The sequence below is a fragment of the Callithrix jacchus genome, chromosome X, assembly GCF_049354715.1.
Source record: "Callithrix jacchus isolate 240 chromosome X, calJac240_pri, whole genome shotgun sequence".
Taxonomy (NCBI): Eukaryota; Metazoa; Chordata; class Mammalia; order Primates; family Cebidae; genus Callithrix; species Callithrix jacchus.
Genome location: NC_133524.1, coordinates 75,216,402 through 75,237,178, shown reverse-complemented (window position 1 = coordinate 75,237,178; position 20,777 = coordinate 75,216,402). Strand labels below are relative to the sequence as shown.

General features: G+C 37.4%; 1 protein-coding gene across 40 annotated transcripts in view; it reads left to right on the top strand.

Annotated features, from left to right (window-relative positions):
- ATRX (ATRX chromatin remodeler) overlaps positions 1-20,777 on the top strand; it is a 316,685-nt gene that overhangs the window by 221,211 nt on the left and 74,697 nt on the right. The gene's annotated exons all lie outside the window — the stretch shown is intronic.

The following is a 20,777-nucleotide window of genomic DNA, read 5'->3' as shown; positions in this document are numbered from 1 at the left end:
ATATATTCTACATACTAGGCTCTTATCATATATATGATTTGCAAATATTTTCTCTCCTTCTCTGGGTTTTTTGCTTTCTTTTTGTATTTATTTTATTTTTTAATTTTTATTTTGTGTGTGTGTGTCCTGCCAGCATGGCTAGAGCTTTCTTTTTTAAAAAATAGTTCCTGTGATCTGTATCGCTTACTTTTATTTATTTATTTTTAATTTTTTCATAGAGATGAGGTCACCCTCTATTTGCCCAGGCTGGTCTTGAACTCCTGGGCTCAAGCAGTCCTCCCTCATTGGCTTCCCAAAGTGCTGGGATTACAGGTGTGAGCCACCATACCTGGCCATCTGTTGCTTTCTTGAGTGTGTCCTCTGATGCACAAAAATGTTTTATTTTGTTGACATTCATTTTATTTTTTTTCCTTTTGTTGCTTGTGCTTTTAGTGTCATATCTGAGAAACCATTCCGAAATAAAAATGGAAGATTTAACTTGTATTTTCCTAAAAGAGTTTTATAGTTTTAGTACTTGCACTTAGGGTGTTGATTCATTTTGAGTTAATTTTTATGCATGGTATGAGATAAAGGCTCAACTTGAATCTTTTGCTGTGGTTATCCATTTGTCCCAGGACTGTTTGTTGAAAAGAATATTCTTTTTTTATTGAATAGCTTTTGTCACTCTTATTAAAAAGGAGTTGATGATGGAGACACAGGTTTGTTTCCTGACCCTCAGTTCTATTCCACTGATCAGTCTCTGTGCTACTACTGCACCATTTCATTACCATTGCCTTGAAAGTAATTTTGAAATTGGTAAATGTGGCTATTCCAGATCTCTTGGAATTCCGTATCAACCTTAGAATCTCCTACAAATTTCTACAAAGAATCAGCTTAGATGCTAATAGGGATTGTGTTGAATGCATAGTTAATTTTAGGAAGTATTGCCATCTTAACAATATTATGTCTTATCCATGAATATGAAGTGTTTTGCCATTTATTTAGGTCTTTTATTTCACCAATCTTTTATAGTTTGCAGAGTATACATTTTATACTTTTGTTAAATTTATTTTATTTTTGAGGCTGAGTGAAATTTTTTTTTTTTCTTTTTCTTTTTTTTCTATTTTTCTTTCTTTTTTCTTTTTTTAAATTTTTTATTGGATTTTAGGTTTAGGGGTACATGAGCAGAGCATGCAAGACAGTTGCGTAGGTACACACATGGCAGTGTGCTTTGCTTTTCTTCTCCCCTTCACCCACATTTGGCATTTCTCCCCAGGCTATCCCTCCCCACCTCCCCCTCCCACTGGCCCTCCCCTTTTCCCCCCAATAGACCACAGTGTTTAGTACTCCCCTTTCTGTGTCCATGTGTTCTCATTTTTCATTACCCGCCTATGAGTGAGAATATGCGGTGTTTCATTTTCTGTTCTTGTGTCAGTTTGCTGAGGGTGATGTTCTCCAGATTCATCCATGTCCCTACAAACGACACAAACTCATCATTTCTGATTGCTGCATAATATTCCATGGTGTATATGTGCCACATTTTTCCAATCCAGTCTATTATCAATGGGCATTTGGGTTGATTCCAGGTCTTTGCTATTGTAAACAGTGCTGCAATGAACATTCGTGTACATGTGTCCTTATAGTAGAATGATTTATAGTCTTTTGGATATATACCCAGTAATGGGATTGCTGGGTCAAATGGAATTTCTATTTCTAAGGCCTTGAGGAATCGCCACACCGTCTTCCACAATGGTTGAACTAATTTACACTCCCACCAACAGTGTAAAAGTGTTCCTTTTTCTCCACATCCTCTCCAGCATCTGTTGTCTCCAGATTTTTTAATGATCGCCATTCTAACTGGCGTGAGATGGTATCTCAATGTGGTTTTGATTTGCATCTCTCTGATGACCAGTGACGATGAGCATTTTTTCATATGATTGTTGGCCTCGTATATGTCTTCTTTCGTAAAGTATCTGTTCATATCCTTTGCCCACTTTTGAATGGGCTTGTTTGTTTTTTTCCTATAAATCTGTTTGACTTCTTTGTAAATTCTGGATATCTGCCCTTTGTCAGATGGGTAGACTGCGAAAATATTTTCCCATTCTGTTGGTTGCCGATCCACTCTAGTTACTGTTTCTTTTGCCGTGCAGAAGCTGTGGAGTTTGATTAGGTCCCATTTGTCTATTTTGGCTTTTGTTGCCAATGCTTTTGGTGTTTTGTTCATGAAGTCCTTGCCTACTCCCATGTCCTGGATAGTTTTGCCTAGATTTCCTTCTAGGGTTTTTATGGTGCCAGGTCTTATGTTTAAGTCTTTAATCCATCTGGAGTTAATTTTAGTGTAAGGTGTCAGGAAGGGGTCCAGTTTCTGCTTTCTGCACATGGCTAGCCAGTTTTCCCAACACCATTTGTTAAACATGGAATCCTTTCCCCATTGCTTGTTTTTGTCAGGTTTATCAAAGATTGTATAGTTGTATGTATGTTGTGTTGCCTCCGGTGCCTCTGTTTTGTTCCATTGGTCTATATCTCTGTTTTGGTTCCAGTACCATGCTGTTTTGATTACTGTAGCCTTGTAGTATAGTTTGAAATCCGGTAGTGTGATGCCCCCCGCTGTGTTCTTTTTGCTTAGAATTGACTTGGCTATGCGGGCTCTCTTTTGGTTCCATATGAAGTTCATGGTGGTTTTTTCCAGTTCTGTGAAGAAAGTCAATGGTAGCTTGATGGGGATAGCGTTGATTCTGTAAATTACTTTGGGCAGTATAGCCATTTTCACGATATTAATTCTTCCTAACCATGAACATGGAATGTTTCTCCATCTGTTTGTGTCCTCTCTGATTTCGTTGAGCAGTGGTTTGTAGTTCTCCTTGAAGAGGTCTCTTACGTTCCTTGTGAGTTGTATTCCAAGGTATTTTATTCTTTTTGTAGCAATTGCGAATGGCAGTTCGCTCTTGATTTGGCTTTCTTTAAGTCTGTTATTGGTGTAGACGAATGCTTGTGATTTTTGCACATTGATTTTATATCCTGAGACTTTGCTGAAGTTGCTTATCAGTTTCAGAAGTTTTTGGGCTGAGGCGATGGGGTCTTCTAGGTACACTATCATGTCATCTGCAAATAGAGACAATTTGGCTTCCACCTTTCCTATTTGAATACCCTTTATTTCTTTTTCTTGCCTGATTGCTCTGGCTAGAACTTCCAGTACTATATTGAATAGGAGTGGTGAGAGAGGGCATCCTTGTCTAGTGCCAGATTTCAAAGGGAATGCTTCCAGTTTTTGCCCATTCAGTATGATATTGGCTGTTGGTTTGTCATAAATAGCTTTTATTACTTTGAGATACGTTCCATCGATACCGAGTTTATTGAGGGTTTTTAGCATAAAGGGCTGTTGAATTTTGTCAAATGCCTTCTCTGCGTCAATTGAGATAATCATGTGGTTTTTGTTTTTGGTTCTGTTTATGTGGTGAATTACGTTGATAGACTTGCGTATGTTGAACCAGCCTTGCATCCCCGGGATGAATCCTACTTGATCATGATGAATAAGTTTTTTGATTTGCTGTTGCAATCGGCTTGCCAATATTTTATTGAAGATTTTTGCATCTATGTTCATCATGGATATTGGCCTGAAGTTTTCTTTTCTCGTTGGGTCTCTGCCGGGTTTTGGTATCAGAATGATGTTGGTCTCATAAAATGATTTGGGAAGGATTCCCTCTTTTTGGTTTGTTTGAAATAGTTTTAGAAGGAATGGTACCAGCTCCTCCTTGTGTGTCTGGTAGAATTCGGCTGTGAACCCTTCTGTACCTGGGCTTTTTTTGTGTGGTAGGCTCTTAATTGCTGCCTCAACTTCAGACCTTGTTATTGGTCTATTCATAGTTTCAGCTTCCTCCTGGTTTAGGCTTGGGAGGACACAGGAGTCCAGGAATTTATCCATTTCTTCCAGGTTTACTAGTTTATGCGCATAGAGTTGTTTGTAATATTCTCTGATGATGGTTTGAATTTCTGTGGAATCTGTGATGATTTCCCCTTTATCATTTTTTATTGCATCTATTTGGTTGTTCTCTCTTTTCTTTTTAATCAATCTGGCTAGTGGTCTGTCTATTTTGTTGATCTTTTCAAAAAACCAGCTCTTGGATTTATTGATTTTTTGAAGGGTTTTTCGTGTCTCAATCTCCTTCAGCTCAGCTCTCATCTTAGTTATTTCTTGTCTTCTGCTGGGTTTTGAGTTTTTTTGATCTTGCTCCTCTAAGCTCTTTCAATTTTGACGATAGGGTGTTAATTTTGGATCTCTCCATTCTCCTCATATGGGCACTTATTGCTATATACTTTCCTCTAGAGACTGCTTTAAATGTGTCCCAGAGGTTCTGGCACGTTGTGTCTTTGTTCTCATTGGTTTCGAAGAACTTCTTTATTTCTGCCTTCATTTCATTGTTTACCCAGTCAACATTCAAGAGCCAGTTGTTCAGTTTCCATGAAGCTGTGCGGTTCTGGGTCTGTTTCTGAATTCTGAGTTCTAACTTGATTGCATTATGGTCTGAGAGGCTGTTTGTTATGATTTCAGTTGTTTTGCATTTGTTGAGCAGTGCTTTACTTCCAATTATGTGGTCAATTTTAGAGTAGGTGTGATGTGGTGCTGAGAAGAATGTGTATTCTGTGGATTTGGGGTGGAGAGTTCTGTAAATGTCTATCAGGTTTGCTTGCTCCAGGTCTGAGTTCAAGCCCTGGATATCCTTGTTGATTTTCTGTCTGGTTGATCTGTCTAATATTTACAGTGGAGTGTTAAAGTCTCCCACTATTATTGTGTGGGAGTCTAAGTCTCTTTGTAAGTCGTTATGAACTTGCCTTATGTTTGCAGAGTATACATTTTATACTTTTGTTAAATTTATTTTATTTTTGAGGCTGAGTGAAATTTTTTATTTTCATTTTCAACTTGTTCATTGCAAATGTATAAATTGCTTTTTGTATATTGATTCTGTATGCTGCAGCCCTGCTGAACTCAGTTACTAATTCTGATAATTTCTTTAGGATTTTTTATGTACAAGATCATGTCATCTGCAAATACAGATAATTTCTTTTCTGATCTGAATGGCTTTTATTTCTTTGCTTATCCAGTTGGTTAAAACCTCATGTACAGTGTTATGTGAAAGTGGCAAGAGCTGACATCCTTGTCTTGTCCCTAATCATAGTGTGATGGAATCCAGTTTTTCAACATTTTGTATGATGTTAATTTCAAAGATACTATTTATCAAGTTGAAGAAATTCTCTTCTCTTTGTAGTTTGTTGAATGTGTTTATCATGAAAGAGTGTGACATACTATTTTATTTCTCTGCAGCTATTGATATGATCATGTCATGGTTTTTTTTTTTTCCTTATTCTATTAAGATAGTGTTTTACTTTGATTTCCTTTTTTTCCTTTTGTTTTTTTTACTTGTATATGTCAAGGAAATTACTTTTATTTTCAAATGTTAAACCAACCTTGCATACCTGGGATAAATCCCGCTTGTCATGATGCATAATTCTTTTTAAACGATACTGGATTCAGTTTGCTAGTGTTGTTTGTTGTTGGCAATGGAATGTTTTAATTGGCTTTTTTTTGGTCCTGATTATGAAAGTATTGTATCTTGCATATATAATATTGGTTGTATAACATTCTATCATATGGCTGCACATAACTTATTTAATCATTTGTTTTTTTCTAATTTTTCAACTTCTTTTTTTCAGAGACAGGGTCTTGCTGTGTCACCCAAACTGAAGTGCAGTTGAGCAATCTTGGCTCACTACAGCCTCTGCCTCCTGAGTGGCTGGGATTATAGGTGTGTGCCACTGCGCCTGGCTCATTTTTGTATTTTTTGTAGAGATGGGGTTTTGCCATGTTGGCCAGGTCTCAACTTCTGGCCTCAAGTGATCTGCCCACCTTGGCCTCTTAACGCACTGGGATTATAGGTGTGAGCTACCACACCTGACCTAATTTTTCAACATTTTAAATAATAAAATTCAATGAATATTTTGTACATAAATTTATATCTGAGTTTTAAACTTTTTTTGCTTAAGGTAGAGTCCTAAGAGGGGAAATCATTTACCAATAGGTATGATCTTTTTTAGGACTTTTGAAACATTGTCAGCTTTCTTTTCAGAACAATTGCATTAGTACTCCTGGTAGCAATCCTTGAATGTTCACTAAACCATTGCCATAATAACTAAAACCTTTGTTAATAGGTGAATAATGGTATCTTGTATTTGTTTTAATTTGCATTTATTTTACAACCAGTAACATAGATTATCTCTGCTAATCTCTTCTTGCTTTTACTGCTGGCTGATGGCTATGTTTCTATCTGCCTGCAATGCTCTCTCCACCCACACTATCTTCTTCACCTGATTAATTCTTATCCATTCTTCATCTTTCATGTCCATTGGCACTCCTCAGTACTGACTTCCCTCCTCCTGACTCCAATACTACATCTGATTTTTTTCCTTTTAATTTTTGTGACTAGGTATATATATTCATGGTGTGTGTGTGTGTGTGTGTGTGTGTGTGTGTGTGTGTGTGTGTATACACACACGGTATGTATATATATTCATGGGTTACATGAGATATTTTGATATATGCATGCAGTGGATAATAATATCAGGGTAAATGGGTTATCTGTCATCTCAAACATTTATCCTTTGTGATACAAAGAATCCAGTTATACTCTTTTAGTTATTTTAAAATATACAATTAAACTTTTTTGAGTAGTCACCCTGTTGAGCTAGCAAATACTACTTCATATTCATTCCAACTATGTATTTGTACCTATTTACCATCCCTACTTTCACCCCACCGCCCACTACCCTTCCCAACCTGTGGTAACCATCCTTCTACACTGTATCTCCATGAGGTTCGATTATTTTTATTTTTAGATTCCACGGATAAATGACAACATGCAAAGTTTGTCGTTCTGTGCCTGGCTTATTTCACTTAATGACCTCCAGTTCCATCCATGTTGTTACAAATGACAGGATCTTTCTCTTTTATGGCTGAATACTACTCCATTCTATGTATGTATCACATTTTTAGTATCTATTCGTCCGTTGATGGACATTTAGGTTGTCTCCAAGTCTGGCTGTTGTGAACAGTGCTACAGTAAACATGAAAGTGCAGCTATCTCTTTGATATACCAATTTCCTTTTTTTGCGGGGGGTATATACCTAAAAGTGGGATTGCTGGAATTTTTTTTTTTTTTTTGGAGACAAGGTCTTGCTCTGTCACCCAGGCTGCAGTGCAGTGGCATGATCTCAGTTTACTGCAACCTCTACCTCCAGAGTTCAAGAGATTGTCCCACCTTAGCCTCCCCAGTAGCTGGGAATACAGGTGTACACTACCATGCCCAGGTAATTTTTGTATTTTTTGGTAGAGACAGGGTTTCATCATGTTGGCCAAGCTGGTCTCAAACTATTGACCTCAGGTTATCTGCCTGCCTTGGCCTCCCAAAGTGCTGGGATTACAGACATGAGTCACTGCCTTTGGCCTGGATTGCTGGATTCGATGGTAGCTCTATTTTTAATTTTTTGAGGAACCTCCAAACTATTCTCCATAGTGGTTGTACTAATTTATATTCCCACCAACAGTGTACAAGAATTCCCTTTTCTCCAAATTCTCCCTAGCATTTGTTACTGCCTGAGTTTTGGAAAAAGCCAAGTTAACTGGGGTGGGAAGATATCTCATAGTTTGATTTGCATTTTCCTGGTGATGAATGACGTTGAGCATGTTTTCCTGTACCTGTTTGTCATTAAGTATGTCTTCTTTTGAGAAATGACTATTATTTTGTCCATTTTAAAATCAGGTTATTATATAGAGTTGTTTGAATTCCTTATATATTCTGGTTATTAATTGCTTGTCAGATGGGTAGTTTGCAGATATTTTCTCCCATCCTGTGGGTTATCTCTTCACTTTGTTGACCGTATCCTTTATTCTGCAAAAGCTTTGTAACTTGATGAGATCACATTTGTCCATTTTTGCTGTGGTTGCCTCTGCTTGTCAGTTGTTACTCAAAAAATCTTTGCCTGGTCCAGTATCCTGGAGAGTTTCCCCAATGTTTTTTTGTAGTAGATTTATAGTTTGAGGTCTAATATAGAAGCGTTGAATCCATTTTGATTTGATTTTTGCGTATAGCGAGAGATAGGGGTCTAGTTTTGTTCTCCGTATGGATATCTAGTTTTCCCAGCACCATTTGCTGAAGAGACTGTCTTTTCCCCAGGGTATATTCTTGGCAACTTTGTCAAAAATGAGTTTACTGCAGATGTATGCATTTATCTCTGGGTTCTCCATTATGTTGATCTATGTGTCTGTTTTTATGTCAGTACCATAGTGTTTTGGTTACGATAGCTCTGTAGTATAAAGTCAGGTAATGTGATTCCTCCACTTTTGTTCTTTGGCTTAGTATAGCTTTGGCTCTTTTGGGTCTTTTGTGGTTCCATATAAATTTTAGGGATTAAAAAAAATTTTTTTGTGAAGAATGTCACTAGTATTCTATATGGATTGTATTGAATCTGTAGATTGCTTTGGGTAGTATGGACATTTTAATAATATTGATTCTTCCAGTCCTTGAACCTGGTATACGTTCCTGTGATTTTGGGTCTTAAGTTTCTTTCAGCATTGTTTTATAGTTTTCATTGAGAGATCTTTCACTTCCTTGGTTAATTTCTAAGTATTTTATTTTACTTATAGCTATTATATATGAGATTACTTTTTTGATGTCTTTCTGAATTTTTAAAAAATTTTATAAGTTTCTTGATTTCTCTTTCAGGTTGTTTGCTGTTAGTATATAGAAATGCTACTGATTTGTGCATGTTAGGTTTATATCCTGTCACTTCACAGAATTTATTATTTCTAATAGTTTTCTGGTGGAGTTTTCAGAATTTTCCAAGTTATGATCAAATCATCTGCAAACAAGGATAATTTGATTTTTTTCTTTCCAATTTTAATGCCTGTTATTTCTTGCTCTTGTCTAATTACTCTAGCTAGGACTTCCACTACTCTGTTGAATGACAATGATAGACTTGGGCATCCTTGTCATGTTCTTGATCTTAGACGAAAGCCTTTTAGTTTTTCTTTCTTTAGTATGATACTAGCTGTGGATCTGTCATAGATGGCTCTTACTATTTTGACATATGTTCCTTATGTACCTAGCTTTTTTTAGTGTTTTTATCATAAAGGGATATTGAATTTTGTCAAATGCTTTTTTTTTTTTTTTTTACCATGAATTGAAATGATGATATGATTTTGTTTTTTTTTTGAGACAGTCTCGCTGTGTTGCTGAGGCTGGAGTGCAATGGCGTGATCTTGGCTTACTGCAACCCCTGCCTTCCAGGTTCAAGCAATTCTCCTGCTTCAGCCTCCCTCCCGAGTAGCTGGGATTACAGTCATGCGCCACTGTGCCTAGCTAATTTTTGTGTTTTTAGTAGAGATGAGGGCCGGGCGCGGTGGCTCAAGCCTGTAATCCCAGCACTTTGGGAGGCCGAGGCGGGTGGATCACAAGGTCAAGAGATCGAGACCGTCCTGGTCAACATGGTGAAACCCCGTCTCTACTAAAAACTATACAAAAAAAAAATTAGCTGGGCATGGTGGCGCGTGCCTGTAATCCCAGCTACTCAGGAGGCTGAGGCAGGAGAATTGCCTGAACCCAGGAGGCAGAGGTTGCCGTGAGCCGAGATCGTGCCATTGCACTCCAGCCTGGGTAACAAGCGCGAAACTCCGTCTCAAAAAAAAAAAAAAAGTAGAGATGAGGTTTCACCATGATGGCCAGACTGGTCTTGAACTCCTCAAGTGAGCCACTGCGCCCAGTTGATCATATGGTGTTTGGCCTTCATTCTGTCGATATGATGTATCACATTGATTTGTATATGTTGAACCATTCTTGCATCCCTGGGATAAGCTCCAGGTGGTAATGATGGATGATCATTTTAATTTATTATTGAATTCAGTTTGCTACTGTTTTGTTGAGGATTTTTGCAGCAGTATTCGCCAGTGATATTGGCTTATAGTTTAATTTTATATGTGTGTTTATGTGGTTTCGTTATCAGGGTAATACTTGCCTTGTTAAATGAATTTGGAAGTATTCTCTACTTTTCAGAATATTTTGAGTAGGATTGGTCTTATATCTTATTGAAATGTTTGATAGAATTCAGCAGTGAAGCTGTTTGGTCCAGGGTTTTGGGTGACTTTTTATTATGGCTTCAATATGATTACTTTTTATTGGTCTCTTCAGGTTTTGGATTTCTTCATGGTTCAGTCTTGGTAGGTTGTATGTGTCTAAAAGTTTATTCATTTCTTCTAGGTTTTCCAATTTATTGGCATATAGTTGCTGATAATAGCAACAAATGATTCTTTGACTATCTGCTGTAACGGTTGTAATGTCTTTATTTTCATCTCTGATTTTATTTATTTGAGTTTCTCTCTTTTTTGTTTAGTCTGGCTAAAAGTTTGCCAATTTTGTTTTGTTTACTTTTTTCAAACACCAGGTTTTTTGTTTCATTGATCTTTTATATTGTTTTCTTCATTTCAAGTTTTATTCCTGCTCTGCTCTTTATTTCTTTTCCTTTACGAATTCTGGGCTTGGATTCTTGGTTTTCTAATTCTCCTCTCTTCTCCCTTTCCTTCCTCTTCACTCCTCTCTCTCTCTCTCTCTCTCTCTCTCTCTCTCTCTCTCTCTCTCTCAGCCAAGGTCTTGCTTTGTCAGTCAGGCTGGAACACAGTGGCACAATCTCGGCTCACTGCAACCTCCACCTCCCAGATTCAAACGATTCTCCTGCCTCCGCCTTCTGGGTAGCTGGGATTTCGGGTGCCTGCCATGCCTGACTAATTTTTCTATTTTTAGTAGAGACAGGGTTTCACCATGTTGGCCAGGCTTGTCTCAAACTCCTGACCTTAGGTGATCCACCAGCCTCGGCCTCCCAAAGTGCTGGGATTACCCACGTGAGCCATAGTTCCTGGCCTCTAATTCTTTGTTTTGTTTTTTTTTTTTTTTTTTTTTTTTTGAGATGGAGACACACTCTTTAGCCCAGGCTGGGGTGCAGTGGCACCATCTCAGCTCAGTGCAACCTCTGCCTCCCAAGTCCCAGGTTAAGCAGTTCTCCTAACTCAGCCTCCCAAGTGGCTGAGATTACAGGCACAAACCACCATGCCCAGTTCATTTTTGTATTTTTTAGTAAAGACGGGGTTTCACCATGTTGGCCAGCCTGGTCTTGAACTGCTGACCTCGTGGTCTGCCTGCCTCAGCCTCCCGAAGTGCTGGGATTACAGGCGTGAGCCACTGCTCCCAGTGCTGGCCTCTAATTGTTTAAGATGCATTGTTACATCATTTATTTGCAGTTTTTCTACTTTATTTGATATGGACATTTATAGCTATAAACTTTCCTCTTAGTACTGCTTTCCCTGTGTCTTATATTTTTAGGTATGCTGTGTTTCGATTAGTTTTTAAAGAAAACTTTTAATTTTCTTGTCTTTCATTGACCCACTGGTCATTCAGGAATATATTGTTTAAATTCTGTGGTCTTTTTTTCGAAGAGAGAGAGAAAGAAAAAAAAGAAATGAAGGAGAGAAAGAAAGAGGAAGAGGGAGAGAGAACGGGAATGTTGCTTTATTTTAAAAATGGGTATTGAAAACCTCTTTTATCCCAATAATTGTGCTTAATAATGGCTAACCAATATTTCATTTAAACCTGTGAGTAGGTGTGATGTGGTACTGATAAGAGTGTGTATTCTGTGTATTTAAAGTGGAGAGTTCTATAAATATTTATTAAGTTTACTTATTCCAGATCTGACTTCAAGTCCTTATTAATTTTCTGTCTTGTTGATCTATCTAATATTGATGTTGAATTCTCTCACTATTATTGTGTGGGAGTCTAAGTCTCTTTATAGGTCTTATGTATCTGGGTTTTCCTGTATTGGGTGCATATATATTTAGGATCGTTAGCTCTTCTTGTTGCATTGATCCTTTTACCATTATATCTTTGTTGTTATATTTTATCAGAGGCAAGAATTGCAACTCCTGCTTATTTATTTATTTATTTATTTTTGCTCTCCATTTGGTTGGTAAATCTTTCTCCATCCCTTTGTTTGAGTCTTTGTGTATCCTTGCATGGGAGATGGGTCTGGATGCAACATACCGATGGGTTTTGGCTATATCTTTTGATTGGGGAATTTAGTCGATTTAAATTTAGGATTACTGCCATTTGATGTTAGCTGGCTGTTTTGCCATTAGTTGATGTAAATTCTTCATTATGTTGATGCTCTTTACTTCTTGGTATATTTTTGGAAAGCCTAATACTGGTTGTTCCTTTCTGTGTGTAATGCTCCTTTCAGAAGCTCTTGTAAAGCAGGCCTGGTGGTGATGAAATCTCTGAGTACTTGCTTGTTCACAAAACATTTTATTTTTCCTTCACTTGTGAAGCTTAGTTTGGCTGGATATGAAATTCTGGGTTGAAAGTTCTGTTCTTTAAGGGTGTTTAATATTGGCCCCCACTCTCTTCTGGCTTGTAGGGTTTCTGCTGAGAGATCTGCTCTAAGTCTGATAGGCTTCCCTTTGTGGGTAACCTGACCTTTCTCTCTGGCTGCCCTTAGTATTTTCTCCTTCTTTTCAACCCTGGTGAATCTTAACGATTATGTGCCTTGGGGTTGCTCTTCTTGAGGAATATCTTTGTGGTGTTCTCTGTATTACCTGGAGTTGAATATTGTCCTGCCTTGCTAGGCTGGGAAAGTTTTCCTGAATAATATCCTGAAGAGTATTTTCCAGCTTGGATTCATTCTCTTCATTGTATTCAGGTACACCTATCAAACGTAAATTAGGTCTCTTCATATAGTCCCATATTTCTTGGAGACTTTGCTCATTCCTTTTTATCCTTTTTTCTCTATTCTTGTCTTCTCGTTTTATTTCATTAAGTTGGTCTTCGACCTCAGATATCCTTTCTGCTGCTTGATCAATTCAGCTGTTTAAACTTGTGCATACTTCGCATAGTTCTCATGTTTTCAACTCTGTTAATTCACTTATATTCCTCTCTATATTGTTTATTCTTGTTAGCATTTTGTCAAACCTTTTTTCAAAGTTCTTAGTTTCTTTGCATTGGGTTAGAACAAGTGCTTTTAACTCCCAGAAGTGTCTTATCATCCACCTTCTGAAGCCTTCTTCTGTTAATGGAACACAGTCTTTCTCCATCAGGCCTTGTACCATTGCTGATGAGGAACTGTAATCCCCTGTAGAGGGAGAGGTGTTCTGATTTTGGGTATTCTCAGCCTTTTTAGGCTGGTTTCTTCCCTTTGTTATAAATTTATCCATCTGTTGTCTTTGTAATTACTGCCTTTCTAATTAGGTTTCTGAGTGGAGGTCCAATTTATTGATTCCCAGTGCCAGAATCTGAGCAACCCACTGCGCCGGCTAAAACAGCGGCGTTAAGATTGATGATGCTTTTCTGCCTGGGAATCTCTGGTCTGGCTTCCTTCTTGAGTCCATCTTTCAATCAGCTGAATAGGCGACTCTGCCTTCCCGGAGCTCCAAACGTCGGTCAGAAGGGGAACCAGTCCCGTTTATTCTGCACCAAGAACCGCTGTGCCAAGGCGCCAGCAAAACCGCCGTGCCGGCCACAAGAGTTGCGCTGGCGACCCGTGGGGCTCCTCCGCTGGGAATCTCCTGGTCCGTGAGCAACAAAAATTTGTCTGAAAGTGTGGCGTCCTCTCTTTCTCTGCGCTTTCACTGGGAGCTACAATCCTGAGCTGTTAGCAATCAGCCATCTTGGATGTGGCATTTATGATGAATCTTTTTTTTTTTTATTTTAAATAGCTAACTTTATTGTCAGTGAAAAGATAGGCACAAAGTAGATTTAAACCTGCTTAATTTTATTGGAACTAGCTCAGTTGATTACAGAATGGGGTCACAATCATTAGTTTTTTAAATTCTATGTTTTTGTATCGTTTCCAAGATGCCTCTTGTTATTAATTTCTCCTTTTATTCTACTGTGGTCAGAGAAGATACCTGATATTATTTCAGGTTTTTTTTTTTAATGTTTTAAGACTTGTTTTGTGACCTAACATATGATCTATCCTTGAGAATAATCCAAATGCTGAAGAAAAGAATGTGTACTCTGTAGCTGTTGGATGAAATGTTCTGTAAATATCTATTAAGTCCATTTGGTCTATAGTGTAGATCTAGTGTGATGTTTCTTTGTTGATTTTCTGTGTGGAGTGTTGAAGTCTCCAGCCATTATTGTATTGGGGTCTGTCTCTCTCTTTTGCTCTAGCAATATTTGCTTTATATAAACAGGTGCTCCAGTGTTGAGTGCATATGTATTTTAAGTTGTTATATCCTCTTATGGAATTGAACTATATCATTATATAGTGTCCTTTGTTATCTCTTCTTACAGTTTTTTTTTTCTTGATATCTATTTTGTCCTATATAGTATAGCTGTTCCTTCTCTTTTTGGTTTCTATTGGCATGGAATATCTTCTTTTCCCCTTTATTTTCAGTCTTTATAGATGAAGTGTGTTCTTGTAGGCAACAGATAATTGAGTGTTTTTTAAAAATTCATTGAGCCACTCTGTCTTTTGATCAGAAAGTTTAGTCCATTTACACTGAATGTTTTTATTGATTAGTAGGTACTTACTCCTGCTATTTTGTTATTTGTTTTCTGGTTGTTTTTTGGTCTTGTCTTCTTTCCTTTGTTCTTCTCTTCCTTTTAGTGAAGGTAATTTTCTCTAATGGTGTGGTTTAGTTTCTTGTTTCTTGTTTGTTCATTTATCCATTATGTTTTTTGACTTTGTGGCTCCCATGAGGTTTGCAAATTCTATCTTATAACCCATTATTTTAAGCTGATTAACAACTTTACACTATTTTTGTAAACAAAGAAACAGGCAAAAAGAAAACTAATAAAAATTCTACACCTTAACTTTGTTTCCTTACTTTTTTTGTTGTTTCTGTTTATTTCTTATTGTACTATGTCTTGATATGTTGTTGTAGCTATTATTTTTGTTGCTTCAACATTTAGTCTTTCTACTTTAATTATAAGAGTAATTTATATACCACAGTTACATTGTTACAATATTCTATATTTTTCTGTATACTTTCTGTTTTTAGTGAGTTTTGTACCTTCAGAGGATTTTGTACTGCTCATTCATGTCCTTTTCTTTCTGGTTAATTATTTCCTTTAGGAAATAATTAGGACAGGTTTGGTGTTGATGAAATACCTCCACTTTTGTTTGTCTGGAAAGTTAGTTTTCTTTCATGTTTGACGGATGTTTTTTCTGTTTATAGTATTCTAGGGTAAACGTTTTTTTCCTTGAGCACTTTAAATATTTCATGCCACTCTTCTCCTGGCCTGTAAGATTTCCACTGAAAAGTTTGCTGCCAGACATACTGTAGATCCATTGTATGTTACTTGTTTCTTTTCTCTTGCTGCTTTAAGGATTCGTTGTTTATTCTTGATATTTAGGAGTTTATTAAATGCTTTGAAGTAGTCTTCTTTGGGTTAGATCAGCTTGATATTCTATAACCTTCTTTTACTTGAATATTAATATCTTTCTCTAGATTTGAGATATTGTCTATCATTATCCCTTTGAATAAGCTTACTACGCCAGTCTCTCTACCTCCTGTGTAAGGCTGATATCTCTTAGATTTGCTTTTTTGTAGCTATTTTCTAGGCCTTGTAGGCATGCTTTATTCTTTTTTATTCCTTATCTTTTGTCTCCTGTGACTGTATTTTTCAGTAGCTTATCTTCCTGCTCACTAATTCTTTCTTTTGCTTTATCAATTTTGCTATTAAGAGACTCATGCATTCTTTAGTATGTCAGTTGCATTTTTTGACCCCAGAATGTCTGCTTTATTTATTTTAATTATTTCAGCCTCTTCATTAAATTTTTCTCATTGGGGCCTGAATTCCTCCTGTGTTATCTTGAATTTCATTGTTTCTTCAAGTCAGCTATTTTGTGTTTTCTGTCTGAAAGGTCACATATCTCTGTCTCTCCCAGATTTTCCCCGTGGTTCCCTATTTAGTTCATTTGATGAGGTCATATTTCTCTAAATGGTCTTGATGCTTATGGATTTTCATTGGTGTCTATGCATTGAAGAGTTAGGTGTTTATTGTAGTCTTTGTAGTCTGGGCTTGTTTGTACCTGTCATTCTTGAGAAGGCTTTCCAGGTATTCAAAGGGACTTGGGTGTTGTCATCCAAGTTTTTGGTCACTGCAGCTGTATCCACATTATCCACATTAGGGGTCACCCTAAGGACAGTAACACTGTAGTTCTTGCAGACTTGAAGAGGTACCATTTTGGTGGTCTTGGTTAAGATCCAGAAGAATTGTCTGGATTACCAGATGGAGACTCTTGTTCTCTTCCTTTACATTCTCCCCAACAAATGGAGTCTCTCTGTGCTGAGTTGCCTGGAACCGGGTAGGGGGTGGGTGATACAAACACCTCCATGGCCACCACTGCTGGTATATTACTTGGTCAGACCTTAAGCCAGCAGAGCAGTGGGTCTTGCCCAAGGCCCACTGTAACCACTACCTGGTTACTGCCTATGTTTGCTCAAGGCCCAAGGGCTGTACATTCAGCAAGTGGTGAAGCCTGTCAGTATTGGGTATTTCCCTTCATGTTGACAGATTCTCTCAATCCCTGGGTAGGTATAGAGATGCTTTATGGGACCCAGGGCCTAGAGCCAGAATTGTTAGAAATATACCTGGTGCTTTATTCTACTGTAGCTAAACTCGCACCGAAGTAACAAAACAAAGTTATTCCTATTCTCTTTTCTTCAGACAAAAGAGTCTCTCTTCATGGCCACCACCATGACAGGCCCACAGAGAGTACTGCTAGTGTTCACTTAAGGCCTATGGGCTATTTAGTGAGCTTTTGGTGAATGCTGCCAGACCAGAGACTCACACTTCAGGGCAATGGGCTCCACCATGCCCCAGGCTCAGTCCAAAAATGCCATTTAAGAGCCAAGGCCTGGAATTTGGGAACCCAAGAGCTCATTTGTTGCTTTTGTCCATTGTGACCAACCTTGTTCCTATACTGCTGGATAAAGTCCCCTTTACTCTTCTCTCTTCTTTTCTCAAGGAGGGGAATAGTGTCTCATTGTAGCCACCACAACTTTCAAGATGCTAGGTCTCACCAGAACCTAACACATTTCTGTCTAATCCATGGCTCACAATGTGTACTACCTGGTTACTGCTGCTGACTATTCAGGACCCAACGGCTCTTCGGTCAGCAGGTGATGAATCCTGCCATGACTGGGTCCCTCAGTTCAAAGCAGTGGGTTTTTTCCTTCTGGCCCAGGGAGCTAGGGCCTGGAATAGGGGCTTCACAATTCTGCCCAGGGCCCTACTGTGACTAAGCTGATATCCAAGTTGCAAAACAGAGTGCTTTTTACTCTTCCCTCTTCACTCCTCAAGTAGAAAGCAGAGGTCTCTTGGAGCTTCAAGCTGCACTGCCTGGAATTGGAGGAGTGAGGAGTGGTAGCATAAGCACTCTTGGCCACCCCAACTGGTATCTCACTAGGTCGAGTGCCCCCATTTTATTGGCTCCAAGCCCTTTACAGTACTAGGACTTGCCCAGAAGTTGCAGTCCTCGTGGCCTAGATAGCCTTTCAGTTTTATTTAGGACCCCAGAGCACTTTAGCCCACAGTGGCGTGACTTACCAAAACTCAAGTTCTGACCACTGTGATGGGTGATTCCCCTCTGGTTTGGGCAGGTTTATATGCTCCCTTCACAGGCATAGGGTGAGTTCCAATTCAAAGTCTATGATCACTGCACTCTCCTTCCCCCAAGTGCACTGATTCTCTCCCCATGCCACTTGGCCACTTCTGGGAGTTGAGATAGCAGTGGCATTGGCAATTTAAGACTATCTTTCCCCCTTCTGTGCCTCTTTCAGTGACATGAAGTTAAAATCAGGTACTATAATTGCTCACCTGATTTTTGTTTCTTATCATGGTGCTTTTCTATGTAGATATTATAACATTTGCTGTTTCTGCTGGGAGGTTGATCAGTAGAACCTTCCATTCATCCATCTTGTTCCACCTCCTTCCCCAGTACTGGCCTGATTGAATGAGTTGGTATGTGTTCCTGTTTCTGTTTTGTGGAAGTGTTTGTAAAACATCAAGCTTAATTATTCTTTAAATGTTTGTTTGAATTCAGCATTGAAGCCATCTTGGCCTGAGCTCTTCTTATAGGTAATTTTTTTCTTTTTAGTAATATGGTATATATATATCACATAAAATTTACCGTTTTGACAGAGTAAAAAGGTAAGCTACCATATGGGAAAAATATTTATTTGCAAATCATATATCTGGTGAGGGGTTAATGTCAAAAATACATAAAGGATTCCTACAACACAACAACAAAAGTAACCTGATTTAAATATGGGCAAAAGAGTTGATAGCCATTTCTCTAAAAATGATACACAAATGGCCAAGAAACACATGAAAAGCCCAGCATTGCTAATCTTTAGGGAAATGCAAATGAATAACGAGATACCACCACACACCCATTAGGATAGGCTACTATGAAAAAATAATTAATAATGGGAGTTGGTGAGGATATGGGGAAATTGGAACCCTTGTGTACTATTGGTTAGAATGTAAAATGGTATAGCTGCTGTGGAAAACAGTGTGGTGTTCCTCAAAAAAAAAAAAAAAAAAAAATGGTATTACTATGAGATTCAGCAGTACCACTTCTGGGTATATACCCAGAAGAATTGAGTTCAGTGTATCACGGAAGTATTTGTATTTGTACACCCACATTATGGCAGCATTATTCATAATGACCAAAACATGGAAGCACGTAAGAGTCAAGTGTCCTTTGACAGACAAGTAGATAAACAAAATGTGGCATATACATACAGTGGAACAAAATTTAGCTTTAATAAGGAAGGAAACTTAGACACATGGTTGAACATGTATGAATCTTGAAGACAGTATGCTAACTGATCTAAGCCAGTCAAAAAAGGACAGATATTGCATGGTTCCTATTCTGAAGTTCCTAGAGTAGTGAAATTTGTAGAGACATAAATAGAATGCTGTTTGCCAGGGCCTGTGGGAAAGGGGAAATGGGGAGTGTGAGAGGACAGATAACTCCACAGGGCTTCCCAGAATGCTTCATGTTGTATGGGAATTATGTCTGTCTCATAAAGATCTGAAGACAGGTTTATTATTACCCATTTTTGTATACTTTTTGTCTAGCACCAAGCTAGATACGTAGTAGGTCCATAGTAAATACTTGTTGAACTGATAAGGAAATAAATTACCCTTATCTGGATCTTCCCTGTTTTTTTAATACAGAGAATGATGCTCTAGTTAGGTATTTTCCTAGGTATATACTGGCATTTTTTATCTTTCTTATTTCCCTGCTTTTTTTCTAGAGTAACTTATTGGCATATTTTTAACATATATATATATATATGTAGTATGTATGTGTGTTTTTAAATTTGACTATAGTTAAATATAAGCTTAAATGTATTTTTTCTATTATCACTGTAAATTTTATTACTCAGATTCTATGTTCTGGCAGTTTCTCATGATTGAAAAGCCTGTGTTGCAAAAACATACCAGTTTACTACCATCAATAAATGGAAAATGCTTATTTGAACATGTGTACCTATAGTATTGTAACTACATTTTCTTCATCTTTAATGGGTAAAAACAATTGTCATTGTTTCAGTTTGTATTTTTCTGACCACTAATAGGGTTGTGTTTTTTTATATGCTTGCTAGTTTATCTTTGATTTTGTAAATTGTCTTTAGCAAATATTTACTTATCAATCAGATTGATCTGCCTTTGAGTTACTTCTATTACCACTACCACTACCATTACCACTGCCACTGTGTAGTAAGTACTGAGCTAGGTTTAAGGGGTACTACAGGAAATCATGGTATAGAAGAGGATCAAACACATATATTACGTGCCATAATAGAGACAGGTGTAATTTGTCATGGGGTCTTGAGTGATAATATTAAGTACTCAATAAGCTTTTAATTACCATGTGATAGGCACCATTCTAAGTAGTTTTTAAAATATTATCTCATTTAATCCTCATAATAACCCTATGCAATAGGTACTCTGATTATCTTCATTTTACAGATAAAGAAACTGAGGCACAAGGAGTTTAATTACTTGCCATAAGTGAAAATGTTAGTAAATGGTGAAACTGAGATTAAACTCAGGGAGTGTCACTCCAAAGTCTGTGTTCTTAACTACTAACCTATAATGACTCTATCAGTTTTTAAGTGTTGGATCCATCGAGGTGGTATTAGAGATATTCATTTGCATTATAATAAAAGGTGAGTATGTTGAAATGCTTTTTAAAATAGTCATATCATTTTCCATTCATTTATGATTATTATTTATTTTACTAATTATCCTGTTCAAGTGAACAATTAATGCAAATATGACTCCAGCCTCTTACCTATTTATCTAACTATTCATCTCAAATTCTTTTTTCCTTGGATGTGTATGTCTTTTTTTTTAATTGAAAAAAATCATAAATGACTTTCATGGGTATTAATGAATTTTTAACAAGGAAATTCTGGGTTTTCTATATCAGTGAAGATATAGGTAAGAAATGTGGAAAAGCATCTTTTTAAAACTAATATACTAAATTTAAAGAGCTTGCTGGAAAGAAATCTCAGTTTTGTTAGCTGTTTTTAAGGCTCTGGGGCATGATAGAATTTTGCTTGGATGGGAGATAGTAGCATTGTGTTTACAATTAAACAATTAGAATAGAAATTATGTATGATAAAATATAAAAAGTCATAAGCCCTTAATCCCTTGGTATTTTAGTATCAGTGCAAGTCTTGG